The sequence below is a fragment of the Sarcophilus harrisii genome, chromosome 4 (assembly GCF_902635505.1).
Source record: "Sarcophilus harrisii chromosome 4, mSarHar1.11, whole genome shotgun sequence".
Lineage (NCBI taxonomy): Eukaryota > Metazoa > Chordata > Mammalia > Dasyuromorphia > Dasyuridae > Sarcophilus > Sarcophilus harrisii.
Genome location: NC_045429.1, coordinates 209,877,463 through 209,901,444, shown reverse-complemented (window position 1 = coordinate 209,901,444; position 23,982 = coordinate 209,877,463).

The window sequence follows — 23,982 nt, the reverse complement described above, 5'->3', positions numbered from 1 at the left end:
CTCAGCATCTCCAATAGAATTATAGCCAAGCATCACCATGACTGGACAAAATAAAATATTTCAAAAGCATTTTTGAGACCCATATGAAATCTCCATATCACACAGCTTTTATTTTGGTCAGCTTATTGTCCAATACAGATGAATGCTGAGACAGATGAAGTTATGATAATTGTTAAATAAATAAGATTATAGAAATATTTTTTTACCAAATTCTACTCTGATGAAATGGAATGCCTGTTTAAATCTTTGTAATAAGAGGTGTCAACAATAATTTTTAAATAGGATTGTTTTCAATTTGTTGAGGAAAAAAGAGTAGCTACAAGAACTTTGGATTCCTATGTTCATCATTACTCCATGCTTTATGATAACTCTGTAGAATCAGGTATCCACAGAATTAGGAAAGTTCTTTTCTTTCTTGGAGATAAGTAGGGTCTCATTCAGTCTAGCCTAATTGACCCCTTACCTCTAGTGTCACAGGGGAAGAGATCTAAATTCCAGGGATTATAAAGAGTAGAAAAGAAGGAATTCCAGGCAGAAGGGAAAAAATGTCCAGGGCAAAAATGAATTTTCTAACCCAGAAAGAGTATACCTGAGGTTTACCCAGACTATATCAAATACTAAATGTTTCTGCATATGTCTAATATAAAGTCTACTTTGAATTGAGGGTTTTTTAACTTTGAAGCTTCAGATTGTGCAAAATTAGCTATCTGAAGTGTTCACGGTCTTCTGTGTCCATACTGATGACCCTTATTTGGGGAGGGAGGGTTGAGGGTGGGGGACTAGGAGGTATATTTTTTTTTTTTTTTTATTTAATAGCCTTTAATTTACAGGATATATACATGGGTAACTTTACAGCATTAACAATTGCCAAACCTCTTGTTCCAATTTTTCACCTCTTACCCCCCCCCACCCCCTCCCCTAAATGGCAGGATGACCAGTAGATGTTAAATATATTAAAATATAACTTAGATACACAATAAGTATACATGACCAAAACATTATTTTGCTGTACAAAAAGAATCAGACTCTGAATTATTGTACAATTAGCTTGTGAAGGAAATCAAAGATGCAGGTGTGCATAAATATAGGGACTGGGAATTCAATGTAATGGTTTTTAGTCATCTCCCAGAGTTCTTTTTCTGGGTATAGCTAGTTCAGTTCATTACTGCTCCATTAGAAATGATTTGGTTGATCTCGTTGCTGAGGATGGCCTGATCCATCAGAACTGGTCATCATCTAGTATTGTTGTTGAAGTATATAATGATCTCCTGGTCCTGCTCATTTCACTCAGCATCAGTTCGTGTAAGTCTCTCCAGGCCTTTCGGAAATCATCCTGTTGGTCATTTCTTACAGAACAGTAATATTCCATAATTTTCATATACCACAATTTATTCAGCCATTCTCCAACTGATGGACATCCATTCAGTTTCCAGTTTCTAGCCACTACAAAAAGGGCTGCCACAAACATTCGTGCACATACAGGTCCCTTTCCCTTCTTTATAATCTCTTTGGGATATAATCCCAGTAGTAACACTGCTGGATCAAAGGGTATGCACAGTTTGATAACTTTTTGAGCATAGTTCCAAACTACTCTCCAAAATGGTTGGATTCGTTCACAACTCCACCAACAATGCATCAATGTCCCAGTTTTCCCGCATCCCCTCCAACAATCATCATTATTTTTTCCTGTCATCTTAGCCAATCTGACAGGTGTGTAGTGGTATCTTAGAGTTGTCTTAATTTGCATTTCTCTGATTAATAATGACTTGGAGCATCTTTTCATATGACTAGAAATAGTTTCAATTTCTTCATCTGAGAATTGTCTGTTCATATCCTTTGACCATTTTTCAATTGGAGAATGGCTTGATTTTTTATAAATTAGAGTTAATTCTCTATATATTTTGGAAATGAGGCCTTTATCAGAACCTTTGACTGTAAAAATATTTTCCCAGTTTATTGCTTCCCTTCTTATCTTGTCTGCATTACTTTTGTTTGTACAAAAACTTTTCAGTTTGGTATAATCGAAATTTTCTATTTTGTGATCAGTAATGATCTCTAGTTCTGCTTTGGTCATAAAGACCTTCCCCTTCCACAGGTCTGAGAGGTAAACTATCCTATGTTCCTCTAATTTATTAATAATTTCATTCTTTATGCCTAGGTCATGAACCCATTTTGACCTTATCTTGGTGTACGGCGTTAAGTATGGATCAATGCCTAGTTTCTGCCATATTAGTTTCCAATTTTCCCAGCAATTTTTATCAAACAGTAAGTTCTTATCCCAAAAGCTGGGATCTTTGGGTTTGTCAAAGACTAGGTTGCTATATTTGTTGACTGTTTTATCCCTTGAACCTAATCTATTCCACTGATCAACTAATCTATTCCTTAGCCAATACCAAATAGTTTTGGTAACTGCTGCTCTATAATATAATTTTAGATCTGGTACAGCTAAGCCACCATCATTTGATTTTTTTTTCATTAATTCCCTTGAAATTCTTGACCTTTTGTTTTTCCATATGAACTTTGTTGTTATTTTTTCTAGGTCATTAAAATAGTTTTTTGGGAGTCTGATTGGTATAGCGCTAAATAAATAGATTAGTTTAGGTAATATTGTCATCTTTATTATATTTGCTCGCCCTATCCAAGAGCATTTAATATTTTTCCAATTGGTTAGATCAGACTTAATTTGTGTGAAAAGTGGTCTGTAATTTTGCTCATAAAGTTTCTGATTTTCCCTTGGCAGATAGATTCCTAAATATTTTATATTATCAGTAGTTACTTTAAATGGAATTTCTCTTTGTAACTCTGACTGTTGGATTTTGTTAGTGATATATAAGAATGCTGATGACTTATGTGGGTTTATTTTATAACCAGCAACTTTGCTAAAGTTGTGGATTATTTCTAATAACTTTTTAGCAGAATCTCTGGGGTTCTCTAAGTATACCATCATGTCATCGGCAAAGAGTGATAATTTGGCTTCCTCATTGCCTATTCTTATTCCTTTAATCTCTTTCTCAGCTCTTATTGCTATAGCTAGCGTTTCTAATACAATATTAAATAGTAACGGTGATAGTGGGCAACCTTGTTTCACTCCAGATCTTATTGGGAATGGTTGCAGTTTGTCTCCATTACATATGATGCTTACTGATGGTTTTAAATAGATGCTGCTGATTATTTTAAGGAAAAGTCCATTTATTCCTATACTCTCAAGTGTTTTTAATAGGAATGGATGTTGGATTTTATCAAATGCTTTTTCTGCATCTATTGAGATGATCATATGGTTTTTGTTAATTTGGTTATTAACATGGCCAATTATATTGATAGTTTTCCTAATATTGAACCAGCCCTGCATTCCTGGTATAAATCCTACTTGATCATAGTGTATTATCTTGGAGATGATTTTCTGTAGTCTTTTTGCTAATATCTTATTTAAGATTTTAGCATCAATATTCATTAGGGAGATTGGTCTATAATTTTCTTTCTCTGTTTTCAGCCTACCTGGTTTAGGTATCAGTACCATGTCTGTGTCATAGAAGGAATTTGGTAGGACTCCTTCATTCCCTATTTTATCAAATAATTTATATAGCATTGGGGCCAATTGTTCTTTAAATGTTTGGTAAAATTCACATGTAAATCCATCTGGTCCTGGGGATTTTTTCTTAGGGAGTTGTTTAATTGCCTGTTCTATTTCTTTTTCTGAAATGGGACTATTCAAGCAATTTACTTCCTCCTCTGTTAGTCTGGGAAGCCTATATTTTTGGAGGTAGTCATCCATTTCACTTAGGTTATCAAATTTATTGGCATAAAGTTGAGCAAAATAACTCCTTATTATTTCTCTAATTTCCTCTTCATTGGTGGAAAGTTCTCCCTTTTCATTTTTAAGACTACTAATTTCATTTTCCTCCCTCCTTTTTCTAATCAGATTTACCAAAGGCTTATCTATTTTATTGGCTTTTTCATAGAACCAACTCTTAGTTTTATTAATTAGTTCAATAGTTTTTTTACTTTCAATATTTTTAATTTCTCCTTTTAATTTTAGAATTTCCAATTTAGTATTTGATTGGGGGTTTTTAATTTGGTCTTTTTTTAGTTTTTTTAGTTGCAAGCCCAATTCATTAATCTTTTCTTTCTCTGTTTTATTCAAGTAAGCCTCTAAGGATATAAAATTCCCTCTTATTACCGCTTTGGCTGCATCCCACAAATTTTGGTATGATGTCTCATCATTGTCATTATCTTGAGTGAAATTATTAATTGTATCTATAATTTGCTGCTTCACCCAATCATTCTTTAAGATGAGATTGTTTAGTTTCCAATTACTTTTTGGTCTATTTCCCCCTAACTTTTTGTTGAATGTAGTTTTTATTGCATCATGATCTGAAAAGAAAGCATTTACTATTTCTGCTTTCTTGCATTTAATTTTGAGGTCTTTATGTCCTAATATATGGTCAATTTTTGAATAGGTTCCATGAACTGCTGAGAAGAAAGTATATTCCCTTCTATCTCCATTCAATTTTCTCCAAAGATCCAACATACCTAATTTTTCTAATATTCTATTTACTTCTTTAATTTCTTTCTTATTTGTTTTGTGGTTTGATTTGTCTAATTCTGAGAGTGCAAGGTTGAGATCTCCTACTATTACAGTTTTGTTGTCTATTTCTTCTTGCAACTCTCTTAACTTCTCCTTTAGGAAGTTGAGTGCCATACCACTTGGTGCATATATGTTTAATATTGATATTGCTTCGTTGTTTATGCTACCCTTTAGCAGGATGTAGTTTCCTTCCTTATCTCTTTTAATTAGATCAATTTTTACTTTTGCTTGATCTGAGATAAGGATGGCTACCCCTGCTTTTTTGACTTCACCTGAAGCATAATAGATTTTGCTCCAGCCTTTTACCTTTACTCTATATGTATCCCCCTGCTTTAAATGTGTTTCTTGTAAACAACATATTGTAGGGTTCTGACTTTTGATCCAGTCTGCTATCTGCCTCCTCTTTATGGGGGAGTTCATCCCATTCACATTTACGGTTAGAATTACTAAATCTGTATTTCCTGCCATCCTAATAACCCCAGATTGTGCTTTACTTATTCTTGCCTCCCCCAACCCTCTTTCCCCCTTTTAAACTTATGTACCCCTCTTGTATCACGATACTTATCCTCTTTATAATCCCTCCCTCCCCCCCTTTGAGTCTTTCCCCCTTCCTTCCCTTATTACTCTTTTTCTTCCCTTTTCCTCTCCCCCGTTTTTAATGAGGCGAGAGAGAATTTTCTCTAAAACAAATGTCAATTATTTTTCCTTTGAGCCAACTCTGATGAGAGTAAGATTCACACAATGTTCCTCCCCCTCTCTAAATTCCCTCAGATATGATAAGTTTCCTTAGCCTCTTTGTGGGATGTGGTTTCCCTCTTTTTATCCCTCCTTCCCACCTTATTCTGCCATCATCCCTTTTCCATATCTACTTCCCTTTTTTATGTTATATCAGTACTATCAAATTTTACATGTATTTTTTTTTGTATATCCACAACAGAAATACAATTCTCAAGAGTTATTTTTACCTTTTTCTGCATCTCTTGAGTTCTATTCTTGGAGATCAAATTTTTTGTTTAGTTCTGGTTTTTTCTTCAGAAACAAATGGAATTCATTTGTTTCATTAAACGTCCATCTTCTTCCCTGGAAGAAAATGCTCAGCTTAGCTGGGTAGTTTATTCTTGGCTGCATCCCAAGTTCTTGTGCCTTTCGGAATATCATATTCCAGGCCCTTCTTTCCTTTAATGTAGAGGCAGCCAGATCTTGGGTGATCCTTATTGTGGCACCTCGGTATTTAAATGGTTTTTTTTTGGCTGCTTGTAAAATTTTTTCCTTAATCTGATAGTTCTGAAATTTTGCCACAATATTCCTTGGGGTTTTTATTTTAGGGTTTCTGACTAGGAGGTATATTGCAGGAAACACATTTTGCTGACTTCCTTGGTTTCCCCAACCTTCCCTCAGGAGAAAGACTTCAGTAGCTGCATTAGCTCTGTGTTTTAAGAATAATATGAAGGAAAGAGACAAAAAAGGGATAAGGGGAGGGAGGTAGAGACAGAGAAAACAGAGAAAGAGACAGAGTATTTAAATTGAAGGACACCTTTTTATTATACTGAAATGCCTAAAAGCTCAGTAGAATTAAAAGAGGAGAAAACTCATCTTTTAAAGGAAGAATTTTGGGGAAATCCATTCAAATATTACCATTTTCCCTATATTTCTAAAATGTTATCTTTTCTCCCAGGACTGATCTTTTGGAGATAGTAGAATGCATTCTGTAATACTCTGGACTGGGAGTAAATAGAAGGTTGTTGTTGTTGTTGTTGTTGTTGTTGTTGTTGTTGTTGTTGTTGTTGTTTTTAAATACTTTGCTCACTAAGTTCAGGCCCAGGAACCTAATCAGGATATTATGTTTATATGTGAAGGTGCCTTTTTTCCCAACTCATGCAGTAGACATTTAGTTCTAATGGATGCTATTTACAGACACTGCCTCACCATAAATAACTGAAATAACTGTTTCAATGAGGTCAGGACCTTTTGTGTTCAACTTGTTGTCAGTGTTCCAGCTGAATGGCATCTGTGCTTATATCCTGCTTCAGGGAAAAATGCAAAAAAAAAAAAATCCCCATGGTTCCATAAACCACATCTCCATTCTACACCTTATTATGTGTGTCTAAAAAGTTTTGGTCAGAATGAAGCTGAGTAAATTGAAGATGACAAAATTTCCCATGTTTTCCAATGGACAATCAGAATGTGTTTTGCTCAGCTATACATTTCCTTGCCTACCTGCTACATATTTTATTTATTTTCTCATTTGTTTCTAAATGGTTAGACCTACATTTAAATTTACAGATATAGATCACAGAGCCTCTAGGCACATTTAAAATACTATAAAATGTTCTATTACAAAAATTCCATGAAAAACAACAATAGAACCCAATTGCCTGGGTCTAACAAGAAGGAAAAGAATTAGAAAACCTAAAAAGACCTACTTCCAAACTACAAAGTAAAGTGGAGACATAATCCAATGAAAATCAAACGTTGTTAAGGTAGGGTATAGGTGAGCTTTACATTATCTCAGAGTATCATGTCTATTGTAATTAACTTTATGTAATGGAAATTATATTAGAACTAAGCGCCCTTTGTATTATTTGTTTTCTCACAAATGCCTTCAGTTTTTCTAAAGCTTGGTTTTAATTTTAAAAAATAACAGAAAAAATGTAAGATGAAAAGAACATTCAGTGATTTCAAGTGGATAATGTCAAATAGTCCAAACTCCTTAGCACTTATTGGAAAAACATATTAGATCATTAACAATTGAATTTGTGAGATTATTATATCCATAATATATATTTATTAAGAACTGATCTTGGTATTTTACAAGTATTTACATTTTTCCTATATGATGGAGAAGATTATGCCTTTGGTATTCAATTACATATGTTATTGGGAACAATACAATTGTTATCAGGATAGCATGTTTCCCAAGTCAGAGACAAGTAGATGCAGATAATTAGCACTGCAAATTCCTTCAGATAATTCTTAAAACAGAATCTTGAAATATTAGGAATAAAGAAACATATCATAAAAGCTGCAAAGTTTTAACAGTAATTTAGAAAAAAAAGTTGTTTTTGTTAAACGACCTAATAACAGTGTTTACTTTCAATTATCCAAGGTAATTTGTGTCCAATAACAGTGGGAAACCAGTTTTCAGTAATTAATATAGCTTTAAACTTTTCAAAACTCATTCCTAAAGAGATTTCTTTTTCCCTTAAATGGCAACAGACTTAAAAATTAATGATCCATTTTCATAATAAAAAACATTCACTAAAATGCCTCATTTGGATGATTGTTATGGTTAATTGAGAAAAACATGGTTTAAAGAATAAAATTAAATTATCTAAATTGATTTAATATAACCTCTAATCTGCAGTATTAGTGTGTGACCTCATGCCACAGAGAAACAATTCTTATTGAAAGTGATTTTTGTGTTCTAAAAAGAAATAGTTGACAGAACTGGGAATTGGAAAATAATGGTCTTCTACATATAGGTAACAAGCAGCATTCCCAGTTCACTGGACTGTGTAACATATTTGATGGAATATAAAGATTGACAGCATCTTTTCTCCTTCAGGGTCTGGGTCTCTGCCTCCTCATTTGAATCATTACTCATTATCAGGCTGAACACACAATTTTAAAATAGGGAACATGTATTAAATAAGAATTACACACTTTTTTTACATTCTTTAGGACTAAAAACATAGTTTCTTTATTGTTTTATAAAGCAGCTAGTTGAAGATTTATTAAATACATTTTAAAGTGAAGTTTAACTAATGACCAAAGAAAATTAACTTGCCTGAAATCACATAATTCCAGGTTAGCTCATACAATTCATTTCAAATTAGCAAGTGATTATTGGATACTTATTAAATATTTTGTGCTGACTAGCATTTTTCTAATTGCATATAAAGATAATTTTGAATAATTATTTTGTAAGATTTTGAGTTCCAATTTTTCTCCCTCTTTCCATTCATTCCAGACGTAGAAGTGGTATTACCAGGCCAAACTACATGTATCTTTCAATTATCCTTTAAGCATTGCTCCAAATTTCTCTACAGAATAGTTGAATCAATTCACAATTCCACCAATGCATTAGTGTTACAATTTTCCCATATTTTCTCCAATATTCTTCATTTTCCTTTTCTACCATATTAGTCAATCTGATAATTGCAAGTTCATACCTTAGAGTTGTTTCAACTTGCATTTCTCCAAGCAATAGTGATTTCAAGAATTTTTATGTGACTACAGATAGATTTAATATCTTCATCTAAAAATTACCTATTCAGATCTTTGACCATCTAATTTTTTAAATACTATTTTACTTTTCCAAATATAAAGATAATTTTCATTATTAACAATTACAAAACCTTGTGTTCCAAAATTGTTTTGCTCTTTCCTCCCCTTACCCCTGTCCCATGACAAGAAGCAATCTTACACAGGTTAAATATGTGCAATTCTTCTAAATACATTTCCATATTCATTATTCCGCTAAAAAAAATCAGATCAAAGTGAAAAAAAAAAACACAAGAAAGATTAAAAAAACAAACAAACAAACAACAACAACAACAACAAATGGTGAAAATACTGTGCTTTGGTTTACATTCAGCCTCCATAGTTCTCTCCCTGAATGCAAATGATAGTTTCCACAAGTCTATTGGAATTGTCTTGAATCACCTCATTGGTGAATAAAGCCAAGTCCATCACAGTTTATCATATACTGTGCAGAAAATCTTTTCAGGCTTTTCTGAAATCAGCTTGCTCATGATTTTTTATAGAACAATAATATGCATTACATTCATATTCCATAACATATTCAGCCATTCCCCAATTCATGGACACCCATTCAATTTCCAGTTCCTTACCACTACAAAAAGGGCTACTACAAACATGTTTGCACATGTGGGTCCTTTTCCCTGTTTTATGATCACTATGTCATACAGACTCAGGAGAGACACTGCTGGATCAAAGGGTATGAATGTTTTTATACCCCTTTGGAAATAGTTCAAAATTGTTCTCTAGAATAGCTGAATAATTTCATAACTACATGAACAATGAATTAATGACCCAGTTTTCCCACATCCTTTTTAGATAGTATTTAGAAAGAGACTTTATTCCTAGCACAAATTTCATGTAATTATGTGTATGATATTCATATCATAACCTTACTAGTATTTTATATAAAAATTTTACATTAATATCCATTAAAGAAATCAGTCTATATTATTCTTTTTTCTCTTTCTGCTCTTCTTGGTTTTAGCATTATATTAGCGTCATAAAAGAAATTTGGTAAACTTCCTTTTATGTATTTATTATTTATTTATTTTTAATATACATTGCTTTATGAAGAACGTTGGGAGAGAAAAATCAGAGCAAAAGGGGAAAACCATGGCAGAGATTAAAAAAAAAAAAAAAACCCTAAAAAAGAAGTGAAGATAGTATGTGTTGATTTGCATCCAGTCACCTTAGATTTTTGTTTTTGCTTTTTTCCTGTATGCAGCTTTTTCTTTCCAAAATCTATTGGGATTCCTGTGGATCACTGAACCATTGAGAAGAAACAAGTGTTTCATAGTTGATTATTACACATTTTTGCTGTTATTGTGTACAATATTTTCCTGATTACACATATTCCATAACATCAATTCATGTAAATCTTTCCAAGCCTTTCTAAAATCAGATTGTTCATCATTTTTTATAGAACAATAATATTCTATTACTTCCATATATCAGAACTTGTTCAACAATTCCCCAAATGATGGGCATCTTTGCTACCACAAAAAGAGTTGCTACAAAAATTTTTGCTCATGTGAGTCTATTTACCTCCTTTAAAATCTTCTTGGTATACAGAACTAGAATTGGCACTGCTGGGTCAAAGGTTATGCACAGTTATATAACCTTTGGGGTATATATTCTAATTTGAACAATGAATGTGATACAGTTTTCCCACGTCTTTTTTTAAATAGTATTTAGAAAGAGACTTCATTCCTAAAACAAATTTCATGTTGCAATTCCAAATTGCTCTCCAGAATGGTTGGATTATTTTACAATTCCACCAACAATGGATTAATGTCCCAGTTTTCCTATATCCCTTCCAACAATTATCATTATCTTTTCCTGGCATCTTAGCCAATCTGAGAGGTGTGGAGTGGCATCTCAGAGTTGTTTTAATTTGCAATTCTCTAATCAATAGTGATTTAGAGCATTTTTTCATATAAATATGTGTAGCTTTATTTTTATTATCTGAAAACTGTTGATATCCTTTGACCATTTAACAATTGGGGAATGAATTGTATTCTTATAAATTTGACACAGTTCTTTATATATTTCAGAAATGAGATCTTTATCAGAAATAATGGCAAAAAATATTTTCTCAGTTTTGCACTTTCCTTTTAATCTTGTTTTTGTGGATTTTGCTTGTCTAAAACCTTTTTAATTTAATGAAAGAAAAGTTGTCCATTTTGCCATTCTTAATTTTCTCTAGCTCTTCTTGGGTGATAAATTCCTCCTTTCTCCAAAAATCTGATAAGTAAATTATCCCCTGCTCTCATAATTTGTGTCATCCTTTATGCCCAAATTATGTATCCATTTTGACCTTATTTTGGTGTGCGGTGTGAAATGTTGGTCTTTGCTGAGTTTCTGACATTATTTTCCAGTTATCCCAGAAATGTTTTTGTCAAATTGTGAGTTGTTACAAAAGCTGGGGTTTGGGAGTTTATCAAATACTAGATTTCAATAGGCCTTGATTACTTTGTCATGTATATCTAATCTATTCCACTGATCTACCACTCTATTTCTCAATCAATATCAAATAGTTTTGATGACTGCTGCTTTATAATATAATTTTAGGTTTAATATTGCTAAGCCAACATTCTTTGTAATTTTTTTCCTTTAATTTCCCTGATATCCTTGACCTTTTGTTCTTCCAGATGAATTTTGTTATATATTTTTTCTTGTTCTATAAAATAATTTTTGGCCATTTGATTGGCATGGCACTGAATAAGTAGATTAATGTCCAGAATTGTCATTTTTATTATATTAGTTCAGTTTACCAATGATTGATATTTTCCCATTTGTTTAGATCTGACTTTATTTGTGTGAGAAGTGTTTTATAATTTTGTTAATATAGTTCCTGGATTTGTCTTGGCAGGTAGACATTAAAGGATTTTATTTTGTCTACAGTAATTTTAAATGAAATTTCTCTATTTCTTGCTGATGGACTTTGTCAGTAATATATAGAAATACTGATGATTTGTGTAGGTGGGTTTTATATCCTGAAACTTGGCTAAAGCTGTGAATTGTTTCCATTAGGTTTTTGGCTTATTTTCTGGGATTCTCTAAGTATCTCATCATGTCATCTACAAAGAGTGATAGTTTTATTTCCTCATTACCTAATGTAATTCCTTTGATTTCTTTTCTTTTCTTATTGCTAAAGCCAACATATGTAGTACAATCTTGAATAACAGAGTAATAATGGGCACCTTTTTATCATCTCTGAAATTATTGGGAATGCATTCAACTTCTTACTCTTACAATTAATGCTTGCTATACGTTTTAGATAGATACTGCTTATTACTTTATTGAAAGCTCCCTTTATCTCTCTCCTCTGTAGTATTTTTAACAGGAATATGTGCTGAATTTTGTCAAAAAAACTTTTCTCCATCTATTGAGATTGTTATATGATTTTGTTATTGATATGATTGATTATAGTAATAGGCTTTTTCTGTTATTGCACCAACTATGCATTCCTGGCATAAATCCCACTTTGTTATCATATATTATCCTGGCAATAAGTGGTTGTAATCTCTTTGCTAATATTTTGTTTAAAATTTTTGCATCAATTTTCATTAGGGAAATTTTCTTTTTCTATTTTGACTATTCTTAGTTTCGGTATCAGTACTATATTTATTTCATGGAAAAAATTTGACAGGACTCTTTTTTTTACTTATTTTTTTTTCCAAATAGGTTACATAGAATTGGAATTAATTGTTGTTTAAATGTTTGATAGAATTAATTTCTGAATCCATCTGGCTCTGAAGATTTTTTTCTTGGGGAATTCATTAATGGCTTCTTCAATTTCTTTTTTCTAAATTCTAACAATTTAGATAATTTATTTTCTCTTCTGCTAATCTGGACAGTTTATATTTTTGTAAACATTCATTCATTTTGTTTAGATTGTCAGACTTCCTTAGATACAGCTGGGCAAAATAAAAGCTTTAAAAATAAATTTTATTAATCTCTTCTTTTCATTTCATAATTGCTAATTTGATATTTACCATGTTCTTTTTCCAGCTTTTTTAGTTGCATGCCCAATTCTTTGATCTCTTTTTTCTTTATTTTATTCATGGAGCTAATTAAAGATATTAAATTTCCCAGAAGAACTGCTTTGACTGCATCCCATAGGTTAGATTATGCTGTCCCATTAATGTCATTGTCTCGGATGAAATTATGGATTTTTTTCTCTGATTTGTTGTTTCATTCACTCATTTTCAAAAATTAGATTATTTAATTTCCAACTGCTTTTTAGTCTATTTCTACCTGGCCTTTTATTGAATATAATTTTTATTGCATCATGATCTGAAAAGAAAACATTTGCATTTTCTGTTTTTCTGAATTTGATTGTGAGGTTGTTTTGCCCTAATACATACTCAATTTTTGTGTAGATGCCATGTACTGCCCAAAAAAATGTTTATTCCTTTCTGACTCTATCCAATTTTCTCCAGAGGGTTATCATATCTAGGTTTTCTGAATTTTATTAAACTCCCTAATAACTTTCTTTATTTTGTGATTAGTTGTCTGATCGAGAGAGGGGAAGGTTGAGATCCTCCATTGGTATAATATGATTGTCTATTTCTTCTTATAATTGGCTTAAAATTTCTTAGTACTTCATTGTTTATGGTACCCTTTATCACTATATAATATCTTTCCTTATCTCTTTTAATAAAATATATTTTTACTTTTGCTTTATTTGAGATCAAAATTGCTAACCTCATTTTTTTCTTCAATGAAGCATAATATATTCTTTCCCAGCCTTTACCTTTACTCTGTATGTGTCCTTCTATGTCAAATGTGTTTGCTGTGAACAACATATTTTAGGATTCTGTTTTTTTTTTTTTTTATGGGAGAATTCATCCCATTCACAGTTATGATTGCCAGATCTATTTTTCCCTTCTTTCTATTTTCTCCCCTGTATATACTTTTGTTCTCTCTTTCCACTGTCCTTAGTTATGTTTATTTTTACCCAACACACCCACTACCTTATCTGTTTTCTCAACTCTCTGTTCTCTTAGTAGTGGTTTTTTAATCCACCCGACCCTTTCTATCACCTCTCCCCTTTCTCACACCCACCTAGTGTTTCTGGCTTCCCTTCTATCCTGCCTTTTCTTTCCTATTTCTCTTCCTATTTTTTAATGGACTAGATAATTTTTTTATACTCTATTGAATGGTTTAGTTATTCCCTTTTAGATCCCCAAATTCTGAGATCAAGCTTTAGACAATGCTCATTGCTCTCTCTTTTCTCCTCAATGATAATACTCCTTTTTCCTCTTTCAAGTGATCTTTTGAGACGCTGCTAGATCCTGGGTAATCCTTATTGTGGCTCCTCTATATTTCAATTTATTGTTTCTAGCCACTTGCAGTATTTTTTCCTTCATCTGATAGTTCTGGCATTTGGCCATTATATTTCTTGGTGTTTTGATTTTAGGATCCCTTTTAATAGGTGATTGATGAATTCTTTCAATGTCTATTTGACCCTCTGTTTCCATGATTTCTGGGCAGTTCTCTTTGATAATTTCCTGGAAAATGGTGTCCAGGCTCTTTTTTTTCCATCATATTTGTCCAGGAGTCCAATGATTCTCAGATTGTCTCTCCTAGAGCTATTTCTCAGGTCTGTTGTTTCCAAGAAGGTATTTGACATTTTTTTTTCCCATTGTTTGATTTTTTTTGGTTTTGTTTAACTGATTCTTGATGTCTCCTCGAGTCATTTAATCCTATTTGTTCGATTCTGATTTTCAATGAAGTATTTTCTTCACTCAACTTTTTATATCTTTTTCTAATTGTCCAATTGAATTTTTAAATGAGTTGTTTTGTTCTATGGAGTTTTTTTTTCCATTTTGCCAATTTTATTTTTTAGAGAGCTATTTTCTGCTTCTAGTTCACTAATTCTGTTTTTCAAGGATTCCATTTATTTATCCACTGCCTTTAAATGTGTGGGATGACTTCTCCAAACTCTCTTGCCAAGCTTCCCTTTTCTTTTTCCACTTTTCTTCTAGCTCTCTTGTGAGAGCCTTTTTAATTTCTTCTATGAGATTCATCTGTGTTGAGGACCAGATGATATCCTCCTTTGGGGATTCATCTGGAGACAGTCTGTTTTTAGTCTCCTCAGGGTTTAAAGTGTATAGAAGCTATCAATAGTTAAGGTCCATTTAAATTTTTTGCTCATTTTGTCAAAGAAGAATCAAAGAAGACAAACTGGCAAAGAAAAAAAAATCTAAATGGAATCTGCCCTTGTTGGGGGGGAGGGGCTGGGTAGTGTTACCAAGCTTCCTCTACAAACTGGATGGGGAGGTGGGACAGCAGCGAGGTAGTAGCAAGACAGCAATGGCTGTGCTGCATTTGTGCTCTGAAACTCTGAGAATGTGCTGAGACACTGTGGGTGGGTATGGCCAGGTCCTGAGAAACTCCAGCTGTTCAGAGTTGTATTCTTCACCCCCTGTGTTTTTAGCTTCTCTGCTTGTCTACTGGCTTTCTGCCAGGTCAAAGTATCCAATCCTGTAGCAAGCTTTCCCCACAGAGACTGCTGAAATCACACCCCACCCCCCTGCGGTCTGCTAGGCTGTGAGTTGCCTGATATGCTCTTGCTGCGGCTGCCTGCCCTCAGACTGTGCCGATCTAAAACCATCTCTGCCCTTCAGCAAAAATAGACCTTTCCTTGCAAATTTCAAGGATGTCTTCTCAAAGATCCTAACTTTTGGGATAAGAATTCATTATCTGACAAAAACTGCTGGGAAAACTGGCAATTAGTATAGCAGAAATTAGTCATGGACCCACACTTAACACAGTATACCAAGATAACATCAAAATGGGTCCATGATTTAGGCATAAAGAACGAGATTATAAATAACTTAGAGGAACATCGGATAGTTTATCTCTCAGGCTTGTGGAGGAGGAAGAAATTTGTGACCAAAGATGAACTAGAGATCATTATTGGTCACAAAATAGAAAATTTTGATTATATCAAATTAAAAGGCCTTTGTACAAACAAAACTGGGAAGCAACAAACTGGGAAAACATTTTTTACAGTTAAAGTTTCTGATAATGGCCTCATTTCCAAAATATATAGAGAACTGACTTTAATTTATAAGAAATCAAGCCATTCTCCAAATGATAAATGGTCATAGGATATGAAAAAACAATTTTCAGATAATGAAATTGAAACTATTTCCATTCATATGAAAGAGTGTTCCAAATCACTATTGATCAAAGAAATGCAAATTAAGACAACTCTGAGATACCACTATACACCTGTCAGACTGGCTAAGATGACAGGAAGAAATAATGATGAAGGTTGGAGGGGATGCAGGAAAAATGGGACACTGATACATTGTTGGTGGAGTTGTGAATGAATCCAACCATTCTGAAGAGCAATCTGAAATTATGCCCAAAAAGTTATCAAACTGTGCATACCTTTTGATCCAGCAGTGCTACTATTGGGCTTCTACCCCAAAGAGATACTAAAGAAGAGAAAGGGACCTGTATGTGCTAAAATGTTTGTGCAATCCCTGTTTGTAGTGGCTAGAAACTGGAAAATGAATGGATGCCCATCAATTGGAGAATGGTTGGGTAAATTGTGGTATATGAATGTTATGGAATATTGTTGTTCTGTAAGAAATGACCAGCAGTATGAATACAGAGAGGCTTGGAGAGCATTAACTGATGCTAAGTGAAGTGAGCAGAACCTGGAGATCATTATATACTTCAACAACGAAACTGTATGAAGATGTATTCTGATGAAAGTGGATTCCTTCAACAAAAAGATCTAATTCAGGTACAATATACTTAACATATACTTTAACATATTTAACATGTATTGGTCTACCTGACATCTGGGGGAGGGGTGGAGGGAAAGGGGAAAAATTGGAACAAAAGGTTTTGCAATTGTCAATAATGAAAAATTACTCATTCATATATCTTGTAAATAAAAAGTTATAATAACAAAAAGAAAAAGCAAAAAAAAAATTTGGAGGAGAATTGAGGGTGATGTAAAAGGAAATACAAAAAGCTAATGAGGAGAAGAATGTCTTAAAAAGCAAAAAAATGGTCAAATGGAAAAGAAGATGTAAAAGCTCACTGAAGAAAATAATTCCTTGAAAATTATAATTATGCAAATGGAGCTAATAACTTTATAAGAAATCAAGAAATAATAAAACATAACCAAAACATAAATAAAAATAAAAATGTGAAATATCTCATTAGAAAAACAACTGACCTGCAAAATAGATCCAGGAAAGATAACAAAAATTGTGGATCTCTCTGAAAACCATAAGCAAAAAAAAAAAAATCTTAAATATTATCTTCAAGCAATCATCAAAGAACACTGTCCTAATATTCCAGAACCAGAGGATAAAACAGAAATTGAAAGAATTCACCAATTACTTCCTGAGATTCCAAAATAAAAACTCCTAAGAATATTATAATTAAATTCTGAAAAGTCCTACCTCAAAAGAGAAAATCCTGCAAGCCTCCAGAAAAAAACTCAAGTTCAATGGGGCAGAATCAGGATAACACAAAGTTCTGCAGTTTCTAAATTAAAGGATCAGAGGACTTGGAATATGATATTATAAAGAGCTGTGGGTTTAGGATTATAACCAAGAATCATGTACCCAGCAAAACTGAATATATTCCTCCAGAGAAAAAGTTGGAAATTAAGTGAAATGGAGTACTTTCAATCATTCATGATGAAAAGACCAGAACTAAATAGAAAATTTGATTTTCAAATATAAGACTCAGGAGAAGCATAAGAAGGTAATTAGGAAAGAGTGATTATAAGGGTCTTAATAAGATTTATCTGTTTACATTCCTACTTGGGAAGATGACACATAACTTTTTAGATCTATCTCATTATTATGGCAGTTGAAAGGAAAATATTTAGACAGAGAATACAGATGTGAGTTGAATATGGAGATATCAAAAAACATAAATTAAGGATGAGAGAGGAATGTATTTGAATTAGAAAGGGGAAGGTGGAGTGGTGTAAATTATTCACCATAAAAGAGGCAATAAAAAGCTTTTCTAATAAAGAGAAAGAGGGGAAGGGGAAAGGGAATAACTAAATCTTTAGTGAATAAGTATAAAGAGAGGGAAATATAGTTAACAATAGTAATTAGGAAAGGAATTTTGGAGCAGATTTCTCTTATAAAAAGGCCTCATTTCTCCAATTTATAGGGAAGTCAATCAAATTCATAAAATATCTGAGAGCATTCCCCACTTGATAAATGGTCAAAAGATATGAACTATGTCCAAAAGATTATGGAATCATTCTTTGTCTTGACAATGACATTACTAGGTATGATTCCTCAAAGAGTTTTTTTTTTTTTAAAGAAAGAAATAAAGCAAAAGGAACTATATGCACAAAAACAGTTATGGTAGGTCTCGTCTCAGGGCAAAGAGTTAAAAACTGAAGAGAATGCTCATCAATTGTGGAATTGCTGAATGAATTGTGGTATGTGATTATGATGGAATGTTATTGTTCTGTGGGAAATGAGGAACAGAATGTTCTCAGAAAAAGAAAAGACTTAAAAGAACTCATAAACTCAAGCAAAGTGACAAGCACCATGTACAAAATAATGATAATGTTATGGGATGTTCAGGCGAGAATGATCTTGCTATTAGTTATGATGAGAAATATTATCCATGTCAAGAGAAAAAAAATTGTTTCTGAATACATATTGAGACTTACTCTTTTTTTAACTTTATTTTTTTTGAGTGTTTTTTTTTTTTTAGGGGGGAATCTATGTTTTAATTTACATGACTTTTATGGAAATTTTTTTGCATAAAATTACATATCTTCTTAATGGGGAGTGAGGAAAAAAAAAAAGAATCTGAAACTCAAAAATTAAAAGAACTAATGTAAAAGATTTGTTTTCCATGTAACTAGGAAAAATAAAAATATTAAACTATAAATCCAGAGCAATGTAAAATATACTCATCCTTAAAATTAAATTTTAGGTAGTTCATGTTACAAAATTTACTGAAAAAAAAATCTCTTAAAACCAAAGCATTTAACAGTAAATAAAATTTTTTTTAAAATTATGTATGTGGCCATGTTTTCACATATTTCCAAGTTGGGCAAGTTAATATTGTGAATACTGTAAATGTTAGCACTACGCTGTTATGTTTCTTCAGAATTCATGTATGGTAAGTATATTTATTGGATCTGAACATACAGATACAGAAAGGATTATGTGACCTAGTTTAGGAGAATTCCATTAGAATTCAGCCTAAGAAATTCAAAATTAGTTCAACTTGCTAGCTAATGCTTAAGATATCAGAAGTTTCCAAATTTATATAAGTTCTATTGCCATCAAAATGATTATCATCATTTCCCATATGTGCCTTGAATCATCTGAAGCTAAAGAGAAGATAAAATGTCTTCTTGCTGCTTTGATATTTGAAAATCCAGTGGGACCTCACCTGCCAGACCTAATCCTGATTCTTAAGATAAATTTAAATTTAACTCTGCTGTCCTGCTAGCCTGGGGACTCCATTTTGTGATCTTTAAGAGTTACTGGTGTAGATTCGATAGATAACTGTCAATTAAAACTTTCCAGGAACCTTCAAAGCATCAGACATGGCTATTGCCTGTGCAATGTACTGTAGGACAATGGAATCAAGTATTTTAAAATACAAAACACAGTGCATTTAAAAGAGAGTGCTAGCTTTGTTTAACCCATCAGGGTGTTTCTCATTCACTCTGTTTTATAAACTTGACTTCTATGCCTGCTTTAAACCAGTCATGCGAGTTTAATGATCCTTTTTGTCTTCTCTACCTGAAGGTTAACCTAAGGTCTGGATTAGGTCAATATAGTCTATTGACTATATAGCAGAAATCTATGCAGATGGGCTATTAAAGGAAATCAGAACTACTCAGCTATGTGATGTTGCATCCATTTTCCCCTAATTCCTTTTGTATGTGAGATATTCACAAGGATTTTGGAAAGAAAGGACCTTAATAATGAAGGTGGAGTATTGGATAGCTGTCATATTAATTGGCTTAATTTTGTTCATTTTAACAACTACATCAATCCCTCCTCCAAATACATACAGAAAACTTCCGAGGACTTCTGGCTAAGATGGTGCATAGGAGACACACAACTGCTTAGGGCTGGATGTTTTCTCTCAGAATTTGATTCATGACAAGCCTCGGAATTAGTGTTTTACTGAAAAAACAAAACAAAACACAAATAATTACAAGAGAAGATATCCTTGAAATCCACCAGGAAAGATCTGTTTTTGCTTGAGGGTGGGGAAGGTTTTAGATCTGGTGCAGACTGAGGGCAGGCAGCAGCAGTGAGAGCACAGCAGGGAGCTCACAGCAGGTAGCTCACAGCTGAGCAGAGCAGAGTGGGGTGGGGGATGATGTCAGCCGTCTCTGCAGGAAGAGTTTTACTATAGTAGTGGATACTTAGCCCTGGCAGCAAGCCAGTAGACAAGCAAAGAAGCTAAAAACAGGGGGTGAAGAATACAACCTGGAACAGCTAGGGTCTCTTAGGACTGGCCACCCCTCCTCCACAGTGACTCAGCACACTCTCAGAGTCTCAGAGCAAAGGCGCAGCACAACCATTGTTGTCCTGCTACTGCATCGCTGCTGTCCCCCCTCCCCCTCCAGTCTGTAGAGGAAGCTCAGTAATACCACCAAGACACCCCCCCCAAAAAAAAAATCAGATTCCATTTGATTCTTCTCTGACAAAATGAGCAAAAAATTTAACAGACTTTAACCATGGATAGCTTCTATACTGACAGAAAGTAGACTTTAAACCCTGAGGAGACTAAAAACAGACTGTCTCCAGGTGAATCCCAAAAGGAGAAGATCATCTGTTCCTCAACCCAGATGACTCTCATAGAAGAAATTAAAAAGGCTTTTACAAGAGAGCTAGAAGAAAAATGGGAAAAGGAAAGGGAGGCTTGTCAAGAGAGTCTGGAGAAGTCATTCCACTCATTTAAAGACAGAGTCGATAAAGAAATAAAATCCTTCAAAAAGAGAATTAGTGAACTGGAAACAGAAAATAGCTCTCTAAAAAATAAAATTGGCAAAATGGAAAAAACTCCATATAACAAAACAACTCACTTAAAAACTCAATTGGACAATTAGAAAAATGTATAAAAAAAGTGAGTGAAGAAAATACTTCATTGAAAATCAGAATCGAACAAATGGAATTGAATGACTCGAGGAGACACAAAGACCAGTCAAGCAAAACCAAAAAAATCAAACAATGGAAAAAAATGTCACATATCTTCTTGGGAAAACAACAGACTTGGAAAATAGATCTAGGAGAGACAAGCTGAGAATTATTGGACTCCTGGACAAATATGATGAAAAAAAGAGCCTGAACACTATTTTCCAGGAAATTATCAAAAAGAACTGCCCAAAAGTCATAGAAACAGAGGAAAATGACAAAAAGAATTCATCTATCACCTATTGAAAGGGATCCTAAAATCAAAACACCAAGAAATATAATGGCCAAATGCCAGAACTATCAGATGAAGGAAAAAATACTGCAAGTGGCTACAAATAACCAATTCAAATATAGAGGAGACACAATAAGGATTACCCAGTATCCAGCAGTGTCCATATTAAAGGATCGAAGGGCATGGAATATGATATTCTGAAAGGCTAAGGAACTTGGTATGCAAAAAAATAACTTACCACCCAGAATGAGCATCTTTTTCCAGGGACAAAGATGGACATTCAATGAAATAAGCAAATTTCACCTATTTTTGATGAAAAAAAACAGAACTTAACAAAAAGTTTGACCTACAAATATAGAACTCAAGAGAAACATAAAAAGGTAAAAAGAAATCTTGGGAACTATATTTCTGCTATAAAGATATATAAAGAATACAGGTATACTTATTTCTAGAAACTAGAGGTGGAAAGGAAATTGTACTAGAAAAAGGGTAAAGTGGGGGTAATACATCTCATGAAGAGGCAAAAGAAACCTATTACATCTGAGAGAAAGAATAGAGGGGGGTGAATATAGGTTTCTTCTCATCAGAATTTTAAAGGGAAAATTTTCAGAATTTATTTTTGGGTGAAACTTCCCACCCTTTGAAAAGGAAAGGAAAAGTGAAAAGGAAGGAATGAAAGAAGGGAATACAGAAATTTGGGAGGGGAGGAAATGGGGGAGAACCAAGGGGGGAGGGATATAAAAGGGAGGGTGTGAGAAGAAGTGGGCACAAATTTAATATTGGGGAGTGGAGGAAGGAAGGGAGAAAAGCATAAATAGGGGTTAACAAGATGGCAAGTCCATACATATCTGTTTTGTTTTTGTTTTTTTTTCATCAAAAATAGGTGAAATTCGCTTATTTCATTGAATGTCCATCTTGGTCCCTGGAAAAAGATGCTCATTCTGGGTGGGTAAGGTATTTTTTTGCATACCAAGTTCTTTAGCCTTTCGGAATATCATATTCCAGGCCCTTCGATCCGTTAATATGGACGCTGCTAGATCCTGGGTAATCCTTATTGTGGCCCCTCTATATTTGAGTTGGTTATTTCTAGGCACTTGCAGTATTTTTTCCTTCATCTGATGGGAGAAGAATCTACTATGCTTCAGGTGAAGTCAAAAAATCAGGGGTAGCCATCCTAATCTCAGATCAAGCAAAAGCAAAATTGATCTAATTAAAAGAGATAGAAGGAACCAATCTTGTTAAAGGGACCAATAATGAAGAAATCAATATTAAAAATATGCACCAAGGGAAAAATCTAAATTCTTAAAAGACAAATTAAGAGAGCAAGAAGAAATAGACAGCAAAACTATAATAATGGGAGATCTTAATTTTGCACTCTCAGAATTAGATAACTCAAACCACAAAATAAATAAGAATGAAGTCAAATAGGTAAATAAAATACAAGACAAGTTAGATATGATAGATCTCTGGAGAAAACTAAATAGAGACAGAAAGGAGTACACTTTCTTCTCAGCAGTTCATGGAACCTGTACAAAAATGGATCATATATTAGAACATAAAAACCTCAAACTCAAATGCAGTAAGGCAGAAATAGTAAATGCATCCTTTTTCCCAAATGATGCAATGAAAAATTACATTCAAAAAAAAGCCAGGGAAATGGACCAAAAAATAATTGGAAACTAAATAACTATACTAAAGAATGATTGAGTGAAACAGCAAATCATTGATAAATTAATAACTTGCCAAGAAAAAACAATAATGAGACGCCAACCAAAATGTATGGGATGCAAAACAGGTAAAAGGGGAAATTTAATCTCAGAGGCCACGCATAAAATGGAGAAAGAGAAGGTCAATGAATTGGCTTTGAAAAAAGCGAAAAGTAATAAATTGGGGGCGGACCAAGATGGCGGAGAAGACAAGGGACTTTCTGCTCTTTTTACCCCTTTATCAATATTATATCGGCCTCAAAATAGTCTTGACTACTACAACAAAGATAAGGTAGAAAACCACCAGCGATAAAATCTACAGTCTCACGAAAAAGGGGTTTTCCAGGGCCAGGGAGAGACATACAGACTGGGAAAAATTGCTGAGGAGATCAAACCAAAAGTGAAAGATAGATTCCCAGCATAAGCCCAGCCCCCAACCCACAGTGGGGCTTTTCCTTTGGGGAAGGGACCTGGGCAGGAGGACAAGCCGGGAGCCTAACTGTGCAGGGGGAGCCTGGCTTGCCATAGAGCTTTCCAGGGCGAGATCACGAGAGACTGGGGCAGGTTTGCGGTGGTCTGCTGTCGGGTCAGTCAAACTCAAGTCCCACAAGAGGCTCCGGCCTGGGGAAGGACACTTTCACGGCGGCCCCCAGCGAGGGCAACATTAACCCACACAGCCCAACTGGGCACTTCCATAGCCTGGCCAGGTGAATCCACCCCGGGGGGAAGACCCTTCACCAAAACCCCTACCCTGGAGCCGAAATCGGTTTAATCCCTCCCAGAGGCTGATAACCCCTTTGCCTAGAGAATACCCAAAGGTTTTAAAAAAATGAAAAAAAGATGAAAAGAACAGCTTTATGCAGAAAAAGAGCAGGTCAAACCTGAAGAGACCTCAAACAGCAAAAAATGCATCAGACTGCCTCCTTACATGATGCCCACAGAAGAGACCATTAAAAGTCCAAAAGAGAGTTAAAGATAAATGGGGAAAAAGAAAGTTTTAAAGAGAGCAACAATTTAAAT